Source organism: Saccoglossus kowalevskii, chromosome 14 (genome assembly GCF_978046115.1).
Source record: "Saccoglossus kowalevskii chromosome 14, keSacKowa6.1, whole genome shotgun sequence".
Classification (NCBI taxonomy): Eukaryota; Metazoa; Hemichordata; class Enteropneusta; family Harrimaniidae; genus Saccoglossus; species Saccoglossus kowalevskii.
In genome coordinates this window covers 11,379,191-11,396,502 of record NC_140654.1, presented here as the reverse complement: position 1 = coordinate 11,396,502, position 17,312 = coordinate 11,379,191, and positions in this window count along the sequence as shown.

Sequence of the window (17,312 nt, the reverse complement as noted above, 5' to 3'; positions counted from 1 at the left end):
TAGCTCATTTGTGATATATTGGACATAAGTGACAAGAGAATTTCTAATGAGAGTGATGACTCCACCAGAAAAAAAAATCACAAATGCCGAATTACGTGGTATGATACAAGTATCAGAGAACTGGTCTTTAGTTTCCGCTTTAGTTTCTGTTAATTATTTTGTACCTAATTGACAGTTACATTATCCGCCTATGTATTACAGTGTGAGGTAAATGCCCCTAATTTAGTGGGTACATACATTTATAAAACAATTACTGAAAAATCGTGTAAGTTCGTGAAGTTGTTTAAAAAAGATAATGATGTGTGTGCCAGGTTTACTATTTTTAGTACACTAGCTAGGCATGATTGATTAGTCATATGACTTTGTTAATATACATGTGAGTGGTTACAAACAAATATAAAGATACAGGTATATTTCCATATAGATTAAATCAGCAATCATGGGAGTGCGTCTTAACACTCACACAGCGTTATTTGATAACACAGTCTCAATTATCGCTATACTGAACAAAACACACCAGCTCAAATCAACATCTAACCATCTTTCTTTTAATATGCCTTATACTTGAAATATATTATCAGTTTATAGACTGCAAGATGATTACTTCTAGTTGTAGCTATTTTTATTTCGCTTTTGCTGATATGTGCTCATATAGTGATATAGACATCTGTCACCGTAACACCATAAGTTACAGCGTACCGCAATTTTGCGGTATTTTTACGAGGTATTTGTATCCTACAATATTAGAAAATGCGAATTCCAAATATGGAATGATTACGCGCTAATAATAAAAAACAAACATGGCTGCCAAGAGTTTGACCGGACTCCACACAAAGAGGTTCACTGATTCTGTTTTGGATTTTGGATTTCGCCATTAGCATGGCGTATTCATTGGGAGGAAAAGGTGTATAATAAAAGGTTTTTACGAGGATACTTCATTACCTCGTAATAACCTCATATTATAATTGGCCCATACAGTTTGTAAGTATTGTAGAGAAGAAATATATTGTATGATTTTCTACCTCAGATCTGGTATGCGTTTGTGAATGTAATTTGGAACATTGAATCATGGTGGCATTATCCACTTAGTCAGTTTAACTGAAATCAAAGTGTAAATTTAAATATTCGAACTCTCAAAAGTTAACTGACTTATTTTTGATGTTTATGTACTGTTCTTAGTTGCAAGCTCTATGTGGTAAAGAGTGTTACTAACATTTGGAAATTGAAAGTCGTGAGTCATTATATCATTTCAGCATTTAATTGTATATATAAAAATTAAGGTTTTTTAGCATATATGTATATACTTTTGTTAAAACTTCATTCAGGCGTAGTTTCTAGATAGAATTAATACATTACATCACTCGTAAAAACCAGGGATACAACATTTATTGTTATAACAATCATGTTCGTCACAAATTATCAAAATATACTGCATTTATCTCATTCAAGAATTTTCATGGATGCTGTCATCGTTTTCTGAAATACAAATATAAGTGTAATGAAAATAAAACAAATGTGACGTAAATCCTATCAAAATATATCATGTAGTGTAACTATCCTAATACATATTAGCTTAGCCAATAGATGCACGCGACTCATCAAATTTTTGACCAATCACTCATTCTAATTATTGTTGAATGAGGGCGCCATTTACTAATGAAAATAATTAAACAGATATATAAACATTGGAATTCATACATGCTCGATGATAATGGCCAATGTAAAAGGTGTTTTACTAAATTGAGGCATTCCCACAAAATTGAGACTTACATATGAAAATTAAATGAATTTGAAAACAAGCATAAGGACATTAATCCCTCTTTAAAGACTTGATATGTAAATGCATAACCCGATAACCCATTCATAGTTTCATGTTTCACTGTTTTCATGAGTCGCCAATTATTATTATTCGAACATAAAGATATCAAATTTATAATCAAACCGCGTAATGCAATTTAGTGGTTTTTCAATACATTCTGTATTGTTATTCTTATTTGGAAAAATAATTATTTTTATTATTATTATTATAATTATTATTATTAGCTACTGCCAGGACAATGTACACATTCACTGAACCATTTGGGCAATCACACAAATAGACAATTTGTTGTGCTACATGCTTTTATTGCATGCAGTATTTGTGAGAAATTCCTTATGCAACATCGTGTGGTATAGTTTTATAATATGCAATAATATTCACTTATTACCCGTAATTAATTAAAGAGTATACTATTCGGTCAAACCTGGTTTCATATAAGAATTATCCCAACATGCTTGCCAGAGTACCCTAGATGGGATTTGAACCCTGCATCTCATGTTCAATAAACAGCAGACTGTTCCACAAGACTATAAAAGACCTAAAAGCAACACTGCATGAAATCGCGTGTTTCCAGTCTGGTTACACAATGGTTACACATAGCGGTTATGAAGAATAAAAGTGCGTAACCGTTGCACAACTGTCAGATTATTTTATGGGGGTCACTGTAACGTGACCCTCAGCGGAATCACTGTGTTTGTCTTCCATTCAGTGCAACTAAGTCAACGGACATTTTCTGAAAAAAAAACGCCGTTTTCCGTTCAACGTTTTTAACGTATACTTTTGAGTAACCGCTGATTAAGTTGGACGGAAGAAACGTAAATGCAGAAATACAGGCCAATTTACGTTGAAACTGAAACGACATATACAGCTGGGTAACCGATCATTACGTTAATGGTATACGGCCGTGTTCTTCCACGCCATGTACGTGGATTACGTCCATTGTAAATTACATTTATTTTGACGTTGTCTGGAAACTATGTGTGATTAAACGGGATTAAAACCACCCCGTATACTTTTATCTGTTTCTGCAAGCAATTGAGGAATATAGAAAAAAATAAAATTAGTTTAGAATCGTACATAGCGCCCTCTTACAGTTCGTTTTTAAATTGTCAATTGAGTACAAACGAGATGAGTACCATTACTCAAGCTTCTAAATCCCACCATCAACGACAAATAACACTGTCAAGGCTTTAATATTGTATGTACCCTAGATGTAACCAGACGTGCTTAGCTCTAATACATGACGCTTCACGTACGTCTTTGTAAGATATTAAATATTGTGACATTTTGCATGTAAAATCTAGTTGGGCTATAATAGAACAAAATTAGTCATATTTTACGTTTTCGAAAAAGTTTGTAAGGGACACTTGAACTTGTCACACTTTGTTGTTGATAAAATGTTTCTAATCATGTAGATTACTTCTAGAACAAAAGGGGTGTTACCACTGTGGAACCAAGTGAGATTTGTTTTCTCTGAGGTGACAGTGCTTATAAACATACTGTTAATTAACCTGTAATTAAAACAAACAGTGAATGTTTGTAAAAGAGTGTCAGTGTTTGATGGTTGTGCGCGAGTTTATGTTGTACGAAATTCCTTCTCAGCCAAGTCACTCTTGAGTGCACATCGATGTTTACAGTGTTTTACAGTGCTCGATCCAGCAAAGATTGTAGATATTCTCCTGTTAATCAGTGGGGAGGGGGGAGTTGTTCGGTTCCGATAGAGAGCTGCCGTGTAAATGTAGCAACTACTTCAATGTGGATACTGATTTTGGGAGAGCTGTAGATTGGTAGCTGACATATTCGTTTCTGGTCGCATACGGCCCTGGTAAATAAAATATGTCACGACCCTAAATAGGTTGATCGTTACGGCCATGGGATAAATTATATTCGAAGTTCATATCTAGTGTTAATATATTAAATGCGCAACAACATTGTTTGTCTTTTCCTGACGTTTTTGTCACGATTTACCCAGTTTGACCACAGTCCTTCTATTGCGTGATAGAAGATAGACTGTGTTTGTTCATTCACTCACCGCCGCTTTTTTACTAAACACCGTACCTGGAGGTTGACTGACACCTATGGCCCGGCCCACTGACACAGAATAGACGTCCAGTATGTTTCAGTCTCGGTTATAATTCAAATGTATATTTTTGTTTTGTTGTTGCATGGAGCTAAAAAGAGCCCCATGGTTGTGAGAATGATCTGCATATGTGTGTGTTTTTTTTTAGAAATGCTTGTATATGGTAAGTTGTGTGAACAAATTTAACAATGTAGGAATTTATTTTTACTGATAAGTAAAATCCGCTAAATTAAATAAAAAAAGTGCCAATGTGTGCCCCCCCCCAAAAAAAAAACGTGATATGTGGCTAAAGTCAAACAAAAAAAAACTCCTTATAAATTCCAGATTGACCGAAGAAACGTTACGATTCAAGTTGATCATGTAAGTTTTAAAATTTGTTTGACTTAGCTGCAATTAACTTATGGTCAAACGACTTCAGTGATTCTATTGTAATAGGGTGGACTGAAAAAAACTGATTTAAATAAACCGTGAACAGGAACTAAAAGTTTATTTCAATTTCTCGTTAAATGCGTGTTTTAGGTGGTGAAAGTCGCGAAGAGTGTGTAACAAGTAGTCAACATGACGACAAACCCACGACAGTCATGAAAACGCACGCATTGAAAGTTCTTTTCAAATAAATTGCAAGACAGACGACAAGAAACGAGCACAGTCCGTGAAAAATAACATAATAAGTAGATTCATGCATCATGAAAACAAATATTCGAGTATTTTGTCGAAAACGGGGTACTTAGACAAGCATTTCTGATGAAAGAGTGTGAATATGAAGTAAAGATAGCGACATAATAATAATAATAATAATATTTATTCGCCATAGATTGTAAGTATTACAAGGAAATCAATAAATAAATAACTAAATTAAATAAATACAAGTAAATTATGAAAATATGTAAGATAATAATAATAATGATAAACTTACAATAATCTATGGCAGGGAAACAGAAATAGCACAATATGGCTAGTCGAGTCTGTTTCCCTAAAATATATTGGAAAATATTTATTAAAGTATATGACGAGGGCATTGTGACATAAATGATAAAAAGCAACAGAGATTAATGAAACGTTATAAGAAATCTATAAAGAGTATGTTTCAAAACCTAATACAAACTAATGGAGAATAGGTCAGGGCTAATCATCAGAAATCATGCGTTCAGTTATTAAATATTTTGTTAAACCTTTTTTGAAACAGGCACGATTGTGATTTTTTTTTTAAATATGACGGTAACTTATTCCAAAGTATAGTTCCCTGGTAGTCAATAGATGATTGTCCCAAGCTAGTTTGTTTTTTAGGAAGAGAGAAATTGGTTGAAAATCTAGTGTTATAGTTGTGTTCAGGGAAAGAGAAATAGTCACACACATTACGAGGGATTCTATTAGAGTGCAGATCATGGATAAATGTGCATAGTTGGTATTTAAATTGGTCATAAATATTTAGGATGTGTAGCGAGTTTAATAGTGGTTGGCTGTGAGTATATCTGTCTTTGAAAAAGATAATACGTGCTAATCGTTTTTGTTGAATGTGGATTGGCTTGAGTAATGTTGGAGATGTACTGCCCCATACTTCCAAACCGTATGAAATGTGTGGCAAAATCAAAGTGTTGTAAAGTAAGATTAAAACATATTTTGGGAGTAGGTGACGTAACTTTGAAATAAGGCCAATTATAGGGCTAATTTTAGATAGAACTTTATTAATATGGGGTTTCCAGGTGAGATTTTTATCAATCAATAGTCCGAGGTATGTGGTTGTATCAACTCTCTGTAGATTAGTGTCATTCATCTTGATATTTTGAAAATTGCTTAGCTGTTTCCTAGAAGTTGAGAAAATTGTGTAGTTAGTTTTAGTATTATTTACTGTTAGTTTATTAGCTTGACACCAGTCACTCATCAAAGTTAGGTTGTTATTTATTTCCGGGACATTTAAAGAATTTGTGTAAGAGTGGAATAGATTAGAATCATCGGCAAAAAGTTTACATTGGAAGAAAGGTGACGAAGAAGGAAGATCATTAATGTAAATAAGAAATAATAGAGGTCCTAGTAAAGAACCCTGGGGAACACCATATTTAATTGACTGCACTGTTGATTTATAACCATCGGCCTGGACATAATGCTTTCGATTTGATAGATAGTTATTCAACCAGTTTAAAGGTAACCCACGTATGCCATATGATTTTAGTTTTAAAAGAAGAATTTTGTGATCAATTGTGTCAAACGCTTTCGTTAGATCCAAGAAAATTCCAAGTACAATATTGCCATTATCTATTTCTGTTAATAATTCGTGAATGAGGTCAATTAAAGCAAGCTTGGTGCTGAATTTTTTACGAAAACCGTATTGATATTTGTGATACGTGAAGACAGACGGATTGAACATGTACGGCAACATCACTGTCGTCTAAAACTACACTGTAAATCTAGGTGTTTTAAAATATGACACATTTTTGTCCCCACTTTAAAATCACTTTTAAGTGATTTACAATTAAACACATTAAGTGTTTTTCTTAAAATCGCAAATGAGTTTTTTTACAACACTACTGTTTTACAATAATTTTTTTTTACTGTTTTGTGATAAAACATTTAAAGTGTTTATAAGCTTGTCCCCACTTTAAAAACACTCAAAGTGTTTATAATCTGCATAATTGCGAGAAGCGTATATTATGAAAACACTTTTAGTGGAACATTCCAGGGATGTTTTTGCCCATAACACATTAGAAACACGTTTTTAAAAGTGTTTCCACCAGAAACATGTATTTAAAGTGCCTATTATCACAACACTTTTAAAAATGTGTTTTTACTGGTCACACATTTCTAAAGTGTTTCTACCAGGAACATGTATAAAACGTGCTTATTATCACAACACTTTTAAAAGTGCTTTTACTGGACACACATTTGTAAAGTGTTTATAATCACGACACGTAGGAAAATGTCTCAACCGAAGACATGTTTTAATAAAGTGATTTCACACACACACATTGAAAAGAGTTTCCACCAGAAATATGTATTGAAAAAAAGTGTTTATCATCGCAACACTGAATATTGAAACACTGAAAACTGAACACAAACTGAATATTGACAAGTGCTCGTAAAAGAGACACATTTTAAAATGTGTATACACTGGTAACAAATCATTAACATTATCATTTTTGAAAAAAAAATATACCAAATGATGTGTTTCATGATGAGGCACTTTGCACTATTGTACAGTAATCATGACAAACGATAAACAAATCACATAATCAAGTAAGTATGTATTCCTAAATATAAACATTAATAAGGTAAGACATGTACAGTTGTTGTAAAAGATATTATCAATCGCGTGAATAAATGTGTTTACTGAAATTCAAACCTTTCGTGAAACTGTAGATACAATACCCCATATTTGCGAAAATTCAAAACAGATGAGTAATTAACTGAAAAGAACAATAACATCTTTGAACCCTTTCAGTAGTAACCCATATTAACAGGACAAAATTAATTCCAAACATTAGCAGTTTCATCTTGTTCGCTCCAAACGTTTCTCTTAAAATCTGAAAAATGTAATGTTCAAATAATTATCATTATTGTTTCAAACAATGCGATATTTGAATCAGACGAATTGAGCTGCAATTTCCTGTTAAATTTTGCAACATTTATTTGGTAACTCAGATCTTGATCTAGGAGCTGTTGGCATGACGTAATGTGGTATGGAATTCTCTGGTCCTGTAAATTCATGAACTTGAGTTTAATCAGTTATCCCGCACATAAAGAAATGAATGTAGGCCGCTGCAAATATCAATGTAGTACACAACTGCCGACGCTGGCTTTATCAATTACAGTTTACACACGCTGTGTAACGAAGTAACAATATCATCATATCATCATGAATGGGCGTGCGCACGACACAGCTTACCAGTTACTTGAACACGCAACATACATTAATGCCAGTCATCGTTAACGAAATGTATTTCAAAATATTTGCAAAGAAGTAGCAAACTAATTTATTGTTCAATATTTGTTTTCATATTGTATTTATTGTATTAATTAAATTTCTAAATAACAATTGAATGGCTGTGTATAATTAGAGGCTTAGAGGAGCTCGTTTAAATTAGGCGCAAATTTGCACAGGTGCGTGGTAATCACCATATTGGAATTCAACACCGAGGCTCCGCCAATAGAATAAGAGCTGTTAAGAAATTGAATCTAATGATTAGATCACAGAGAATTAATGCATGTTTAGTGCAGCGTCATCAGCTTACTAACTCGAACATTGATAACAACACCGTGCATGTTTAATTCCATCGGTTATTAAACTTGTGACAGGTACATGGTATGCACGCTCGCAAAATACTAAAATCGGTAAATTTATCGCTACATGCACAGTATGACTTGCTGACAAACTCGACGTGTGTGAGCATTTTTTGTCCAATAAATATGCTGCATACAGTCGATAATAAGTATTGTGTCTATTATAGATGCATACCGTAGACGGCATACACAATTGTCATGTATATAATCGGGTGTTTTAGGTTGAAACATTGCATGTGTGTTTGTTTTCTGAAGTGCCTCAAAATAAAACAGTTTCAAAGAAAGTGCTTTAGTTACTCTTATGACCGTTTGTACATGTCATATATGTAAACACTTATGAAACATGCATAGTCGGGTGTTTTACCTTGAAACATGACATGTGTGTTTGTTTTAGAAAGTATTCCAAGACAAAACAATTTGTAGGAAAAGTGTTTTAGTTTCACTGATGAAATTGTGTACTTGTCGTGTACATAAACCCTTATAAAACATGCATAGTCAAGTGTTTTACCTTAAAACATTACATGTGTTTTTGTTTTAGAAAGTATTCCAAGACAAAACAATTTGTAAGAAAAGTGTGTTAGTTACACTGATGACATTATGTACATGTCGTGTACATAAACACTTATAAAACATGCATAGTCAAGTGTTTTACCATGAAACATTACATGTGTATTTGTTTTAGAAAGTGCTTCATGATAAAACAATTTAAAAATTGTTTTACTCTCATGGACACAAATATGTATTATACATTAACACTTTGAAAACATTTATAGTTTGGTGTTTCGGGTTGAAACATCGTTGGTGATTTTGCTTTCTGAAGTGGTTCAAATTGAGCATTTTTCGAGAAAAATCACATGTGACAATGCTCAGATGTGATTGGAACTACAACTACCGTTCACCAAATGCGGATTAATAATATCCGTTAGGCCACGAGGTACTTAATTCACCACGTGTCTTGGTAAGATCATATAGGTTGGTGCGTGACATAAAATTATTTTCTGGAGGTAATGTCTTGACCCATCTCATCATGCGTTGAATTACGTCACTTTCGGTGATTGTCTAGTTGGCATATATACCGTAGTGTTTACTCACGAGTCCCGAGACTTTTCACTCAATTTTGCATAAAGGTGGATGCAATAATCCTTAAATGTTCTACAAATAAACACTTTAATTACACATTTATGTCACCGTAAAACACCTAGTGTTTTATTTCGGAAAAGTGTATTTTTGTGTGTTTACAATGTGCTTAATTTTCATCAAAAAGTGCTTTAATAACTCCCTAAAACACTTTTCTAAAAATAATAAAACACTACTGTTTTAATAGAAAATACAAGTGTTTTATTATATAATACACATGTTTTTAATTACAACAGTGTGTTTTCAATTAAAACGGTGTGTTTTAATGAAAAACATGAAAGTGCTTCCGAGATTTACAGTGTAACTTTATTCAATTAAAACAGGAACATATATATTGCATCTGGGTCACTAGTTTGATGTAAACATCAAGTTCATAACGGAAATTATTTGATTGTGACTCAAAATGATATACGACAGTTGTCACGGTGGGACAAGATTTGATCGCCGTTTTTGAAGCTCCTGACTTCACCCTTTTTTATTTGATGGTGTAGCGTATTGTGCTTGTCAGTTATTTTATTTTGTTCCTGAACTCGTAAATTCTCCATGATGTCGATGATTTATACTACAATACTGAATCCCCCACAGTTTTATACTGGCCTATAATAGGTCCAAGACGTGATAATTTGTACAGCTTCACCTCACACTACATCTTTGCTATAGACGCTTCACCTTGTCCATTATGTTGTGGTAGATGGATTCATTATTGTTCCAATAACAAGGCATTAACGCGAATGTTTGCTCAAATGACATTCATGAAATGCCTCACTAAACATATCATCCGCTTCTGGCATTTTAGCTTGTAGAGCTCACGGATTATGCAAATAATTTAAAATTATATACTCATGTATATAACGACATTTTACATGAGGGGGCGAGATCTGAAATCTAGACCCTCTGAAACGTTATTTTCTGCATTTTGAGGGGCAAATATTGACACCAAGGACTTCAGCTTGTTTTGGAGGGGCGAGGCGTGACAGAAAAAGAAAAATTGTTAACAAATTTATGAATAAACGGATAAAATAGATTTTATACTGCTACGAAATTCGACAATGATATTCAAGTTCTCCTGCTGCAGTGCAAATATTATCATATATTATGGTGTGTTACTCATATGGCATAATCTGGTACATCGTCACAGTTATCAAGTTACCTTAAAACTGAATGGGACATGACCTATAACTTAGACCCATAGGGCTTGCAGACGAGTCGCAGCTTCATTTCTGTGATATACCATTATCCAGCTAGTAAATTGTCTGAATGAACGCAGAGGGCACTCACATACACACACAAGCATTCACCTGCTCACGCTAATAAATATACGGTATTTTGCAAACTAACAGAGTTTATTACACAAAGAGGAGTAAAACAAGATGAAATCGGTTACATGTAATACAATTTTTTTTGTTTGAGTAAATAAGTAAAATGGATTAAAAACTGAGTAATATAAGAATAATAACACATAAAGCATACATTTTTCTAATGCTGTTAAGAATTTGATTGTGAAAGCGAGTAACAGAAATTTGTAACATGGATGAAATTGAAAATGGCGGCACCGCTATGATGACAGTGACCCCCGAAAGTCACGTTATCGTAGAAAGGAGGTCATGAAATTCGATCCTGTATTTCTAATTTTTCCTTTGTTTTATTTTTATTCCTGAACAAAATATCCATATTTCCAAAATTTTGCGATTTTATAAGTATGTGGGGCAACAACAGTGAAAAAGTGCCGCATGATTCAGTCAAAATTAAAATACGGAAATGAAATAAATGAGAATAAATGCTAAAAAATATGAAAATCCTTTAGTTACAGGACACCTTACCAAATCCATGGTTATATAAAACAGTTAATAAAATACTGTAAAGGGGGTAATTATTCACTGGGTTTTAATTTAGCTTATTTCGCTGACTGGAAAAATGCGCTAAATTAAAACACAGTGAATATGTAAAATTTAGCATAGGACACATTATCTAAATGATGAAACCGTGAATTTAAAACCCACTGAATATGCCTGAAATGGTAAATCAGTGAAATTTAAACCCAGTGAAAATTAGTCATTTTACAGTACACCAGATATTGTGATTCATAAATATGTTATATGTTATCAATGAAACACAAGACATCATTCAGTATTAAAATACCTTGAATCTTATGTAACCGATCGGAAAGGCTAAACAATTTTTTTTTGGTTTTGCATCAGGAACTGATATGATGCTTGAACATTTACTAGGCTATGGTAACCAACAACGTTCAAACACTTTGTGATGGTTAAAGTGAACTGCTAGTTTAGTAAATAAAATCATGAATAAATGTATTCCGTTAAGCTAAAGATGCATTTTGGAGATTGATGTAGGGCGGGGATAATATTATATTATTACAAAAAAAGCTATTAACTAACTTCAGTTTGAGCAGACAATAGATGAGGACTTAGAGGGCGTTCTTTGTAGAACCTTCAACTAAGGTGAGTTGGAAAAAGTTAGCTTTGCTGCAGAAGGGCATTTTCCAGAAGCCGATTTAAATGCGGTCTGAAACAAAAAACCAGTAGCAGCATGTGAACCTTGGGATACACATAAATGTAAATCACACACATTCATCCAACATTGCAGACTCCTGACTTTGGTTTAATATTTTAAAAGAAACTGATGCAATTATGAATGTTTGTACAGTAGAGCGTCATTTGAGAAGAACAATACAAATCTATGATCGCAAGGAGTGTAGGGACATTGTTGAGATAATCTTTCAAATTTGTATCAACATTTCTTGCCATTTATTGAATCAGTTTTATCAATAAAATCAATATCATCTCCTATGGTAGTCAAAATACAAGTACCTTGAACGTATTCAAATCTCATGGTGTTGATGAGACATTGTCCATCTTTTTTCTCAAATTTTGGATGTTGTAGTGTCAGAGTGAAAGATGAACAGGTGCAAGATTTTAGTTAACTGAAATTCCCTATTTTGGCAGAAGAGAGAAAACCCATCCATTGCAGAAGAGAAGTAAATGCCATCATCCAGGATTGTTTATTTGAGCTGATGAATCAGCAAAAGGTAAAACCGAGTATTCGTCATTCACATCACGGGGGTTTCTGTTGTAGGTCAACAGTCCCACAGTTATTAACAGTTTTTGAGGAAGTACGTGTGAGTTTTGTTAAACATAAACACACAGATATTATCTATCTCGATATTTCATGCAGCTTTCATAGTAACCTTTTTCCATGGTTCCATAGTTACATAAGCAATCAAAGTCGGCGAATTGTTGTAGATCATTTATTTTACACCATCCCAGTGAGTATCAGTTGATGTAAGCGCATGGAATTAAGGTCAATTCGTCGAAAATGTTTGCACAAGAGATGTAGACATATGTGTGGATATGTATATGTACAAGATATTTTGCCTATACTGAGACCGTGCGTGAGTTGAGGATTTTAACTTCACATACTGTTATCAACAGTTTTCTACCTCCAGTTGGCTATTGTGGTACCACTGCGCAAACTGATGCGCAGCTAGAATCATACAATATAAAGCATGTGGATTGCTAATGGCCAAAAAGAGATGATACACTTATTATAAAATGTTACACATGCCACCAATGTTGGCATATGTTGATTATGGTAGTTACAGATGCATGTTCTATGGCATTTTACCAGGTGAAAAAAACGTCGATAGATTGCAAACTGAGATCAGTTGTTTATGCTAGCAGAAGAAGTTTTTCATCTAGCAAACAGTTTCCTGATTCCTATGCTAAAAGTGTGTTTTGGAGAAGGAAAGGCTGATTTATTGTAGAATGGGTACTCCCGCCCCCGAAGCTGCTGAATGAGCCCTCAAAAAGAAAACCCGTGTGAGCATATATACATTGCGTTATACACGACTGTAAATCACGCACTGATTTATTTTATAGTTCTTTGAATTTGGAATAATCTTATATGGGCTAAATAGTGTTTGATTTGTATGCATGTCGAACCGTATAATCCAAAGAGACTATAAATATTCTGATTCCATTTTCCAGAAAATCGGATGATAGCATTGATTAGATCACTTTTCAAATCGGTGTTAAAATGTCTTTCCAATTATTTGGAATATCATTATGGAGTAAAAGTATTGGGAGAACGCCCTCAAAATAGATGTTGAGTTTGTAAACACATTAGATCGTCTATCTTTCTAACTTTTGCAGTAGGTAAACGTCCCAGAAAGAATGGTTCATTACGTTGTGGATGGGAAACAAATAAGAAAGAATTCATAAAGTGTGCCCAGAACCTTGGTATCACTGATTTTACACTTGATGTGGAGAGATTTACACCACTGTAATATACATGAGTAGATTTTAATAGATGTATTATTGTAAATATATATCAGGCAACTGGCATGTGTCAAGTTGCCAGCCATATTGATGAAGTAAACCTGAGATGGCTGTAGTCAAAAAAAAATTATAAATGCGTAAGTTGGTGACACATTTTTCAAATTTTGGATGTTGTAGTCTGAGCATGAAAACTAATGGGGTGCAAGATTTCGGTCTTTATTTTTATATTTTATATTCCCTATTTTTGGCAGAATGGTGAAAAATTATCTATCACGGAAGAGATGTAAAAGCCAACTCTCGGGGTGGGCCATTTGAGCTGATGAATTACGAATTTGAAATTACCATCGTATGCATAGAAGTCGTCATGTTGATCCAAATATTAAGTATTATTATACATCTGTCAATGTAACGCCATACATTACAACGTGCCGTAATGTTGCGTCATTTTACGGGGTATTTCCATCCTATAATATTAGGATATGCGAATACCAAATATGGAACGATTACGCTCGTAAGCGCCCTCTAATAATAAAAACAACAGACAATACGTGGTCGCATCGACCTCCTCTGCCCGTCGGTGTATATTCCCGCTATACTGTCTCCGTGCATACTTTTCGGTATTATCGTAATAAACTCATAGTAATAAGTAGTGCAATTATAATCTTAAACAAAAGTATTTATTTATGTGTGTGGTACAAGAATGCATCTACTATAAATTGATCATGTTTAATAATTTGCACTTTTTTTACAATAGTCATAAATGTTATATATTAGAATTAATACATGCTCAATGATAATGGCCAATGTAAAAGCTGTTTTACTAAATTGAGGTATTCCCCGAAAATTTAGACTTACATAAGCAAATTAAATATTAGGACATTAATCACATTTTAAAGATTTGATATGTAAATACATAATCCAATAACCTATTCATAGTTTCACGTTTCACTGTTTACGTGAAGTCACCAGTTATTATAATTCGAACATAATGATATCAAATTTATAATTAAACCAGGTAATATAATTTATTAAAGTATTTACCAATACACTTTGAACTGTTGTATGGAACAAGTTTCAAATAAAAACAAACACAGACACATTAGTTTAGTAAATGATCACGCGAATGTAAACCGGTCACGCTATTTGACTAATGAATAACTTTATTTAGATTTGTCTTACAAATTTATATCAATCAGTAAAATTGCCGGGGGTCAGTACCGAGGCCTGAAACAGACATTAGTGCCACGGTTATGGTATTCTGGGGTGGACCCTTGGCGAAAGAACGAACATGCACAATACAATGGACAAGACACAAACTTAATTTGTTATAATGAATAAATACATAATTAAATCTCTCATGTACAACAGGTGAATCGTTATAAAAAATACATAAATAAATATTCCATGTACAACAGGTAAATCGTAATAAAAAATCAATAAATACATAATTTGTAAAAAACATAACGCTACGCAAGTTATATGAGATATCAACATATTTTAATACATAACAATTAATACAAAAATAAAAAAACTATCACACAAACTGCAAAATCAAGGAAAATTGGGCAGGGAGCCCCAAAGGATTGACTGCCTGTGACAAGGTCAAGTTCGCTGACCTTGAGAGGCACGTTTTGGTCAAACAAAGCATGCCTAGCATGGAGAAGGTTCCAATCTGAGAATGTTGATGATACTCTTGAATTGGGGGGGGGGGTGAAATTATTGTCCCAAATGAATGTCATAATTAAATCTCTCACGTTCAACACGTAATTTGTTATAAAAAATAAATACATAATTACAACTCTCGTGTACAGCACGGAAATCGTTTTAAAGAATAAATTTATAATTAAATCTCAGCATGTACACCGAATGTAACTCGTTTTTTATAATTAACCCAGAATGTCGCATATACAAGTTAAAAACATAATCCAATAACACATCTCTTCACACCCAGGGAATCACAAAGTCTTTAAAATCCTACTTAATGATGACAAATTTATAATCCTTGCAATGTTGACAAAATCAAACCAAGCATTATAATTTTACTTTCTGTTTATTTATATTAACAAAATAATTAATCCATGGGGAAACATTTAGTACAGTAATACTATTATTATTGTTATAGATCTTTTTCCAAGATAGTCATTTTAACACTTTCACTGAATTTCAGTTGTATTAATAGCTATGCCTTTTTTGACAGATATCTGAAAGAGAACCCTGACTTCATAAATTCGCAGAACAGAACAAAATCATCGCTCTCTTGTGGCAAACAAGTTGAATAGTGTTATGCTTGTTGTCAATGGCATACCTGAATCACGCATTTTAAGGGATGAACATAAATATTCATATTCATCGAGAGAGCGCCATCAGTGATCAAATAGCGAGATGATGTCATAACAGCTTATCCCACACATGCTTACTTCTGAGCAACAAAGAATGACGTAGACCACGCCTATATGTATAATTATTGAAATACCACAGTTTACCAGTATCAGCATTTCTGTCTACCGATCACACAAGATTGGTATCAGTGTTGGAACATCACATATCAAAGCAAGTAAGGGGATGAATTGTTTCATTGCATATAACATCGATATCACCGTTTATTAATAACGTGGTACCTTAAACTGCATTATACTAATCGTACTGTTTTTTATAATTTCAGCATTTACACCAAACATGCGAACATTGTTGATCTGCGCTTTATTGTTCATTCTGGTAATCACTATACAAGGCCAGGAAATCCAAGAACCTGTAAGTCCATTACTGTAACAGTTGTTCACACTTTCGATTGTATTCTGCTTATACATACACTGTTTGGTTAAGGATATTAACAAAAAAAACTGTGTTGAAAAAATCTAGAGCAAAGATTGCCTCTCAGCCTTGTCAGCAAAATACATCTGCTTACAGGCTAATCTTTGTGTAGCTATTTATATATAACTTCTGATGTTATGTAGAATGTAGATTAATTTGAGCGTTGTGTTATTCCCCTGTCTTGTTATCAAATACTGAATAACATATATATGAATTGTCATACCAACTAATTGTTTATAACGTGTACTCTATCTGACTACTTTGTGCGTTTTTTGAGAATTGTTTGGCGGCGTGGCACATGTTATATTATGTGTGTATGTGATGTATATTATGTGTTTCTATAATGCTAGTGGTGATGATGTCTTTCTACTCTATATTTATGTTTTTTATATTTTACCTTGGAGAATTTGTACATATATCTTCAACGTGAAGGCTAGTTATGATGACTAGTGACCTCAGTTGCATACCGTGTTCAAAGCACCATTTGCATGCGTAAAGTCTGGTTGATTCTAGGATATCTCATTAAATTGACAAAATTGCATGTTTCATACTTTTCTTGAAAGTTATTTCCCACATAACACATTCCAACAACAGTTAAATATATATTGCTGCCTGTGCTACGAAAATTTTCTCGCTCTCTTATAATAGTTTTTGTCGACGATGTTTATTAAAATAGTTGAAAATATATACTTGGCCAGTGTATGGCTGAATCCCACGAATGGGTTGTTTTCCAAATTCACTGACGGTTGAGTTCCATATGAGTTAGACGTATCTCATACCAGGCTCAGTAAATGATACCCAAAGGATGTTGCAGTGGTACTATTCAACACGCGTGTTTATATGCAAACTTCTGAGTTTGTAAACAGATGACCGATTCTATGGGCTTTTGAAATTG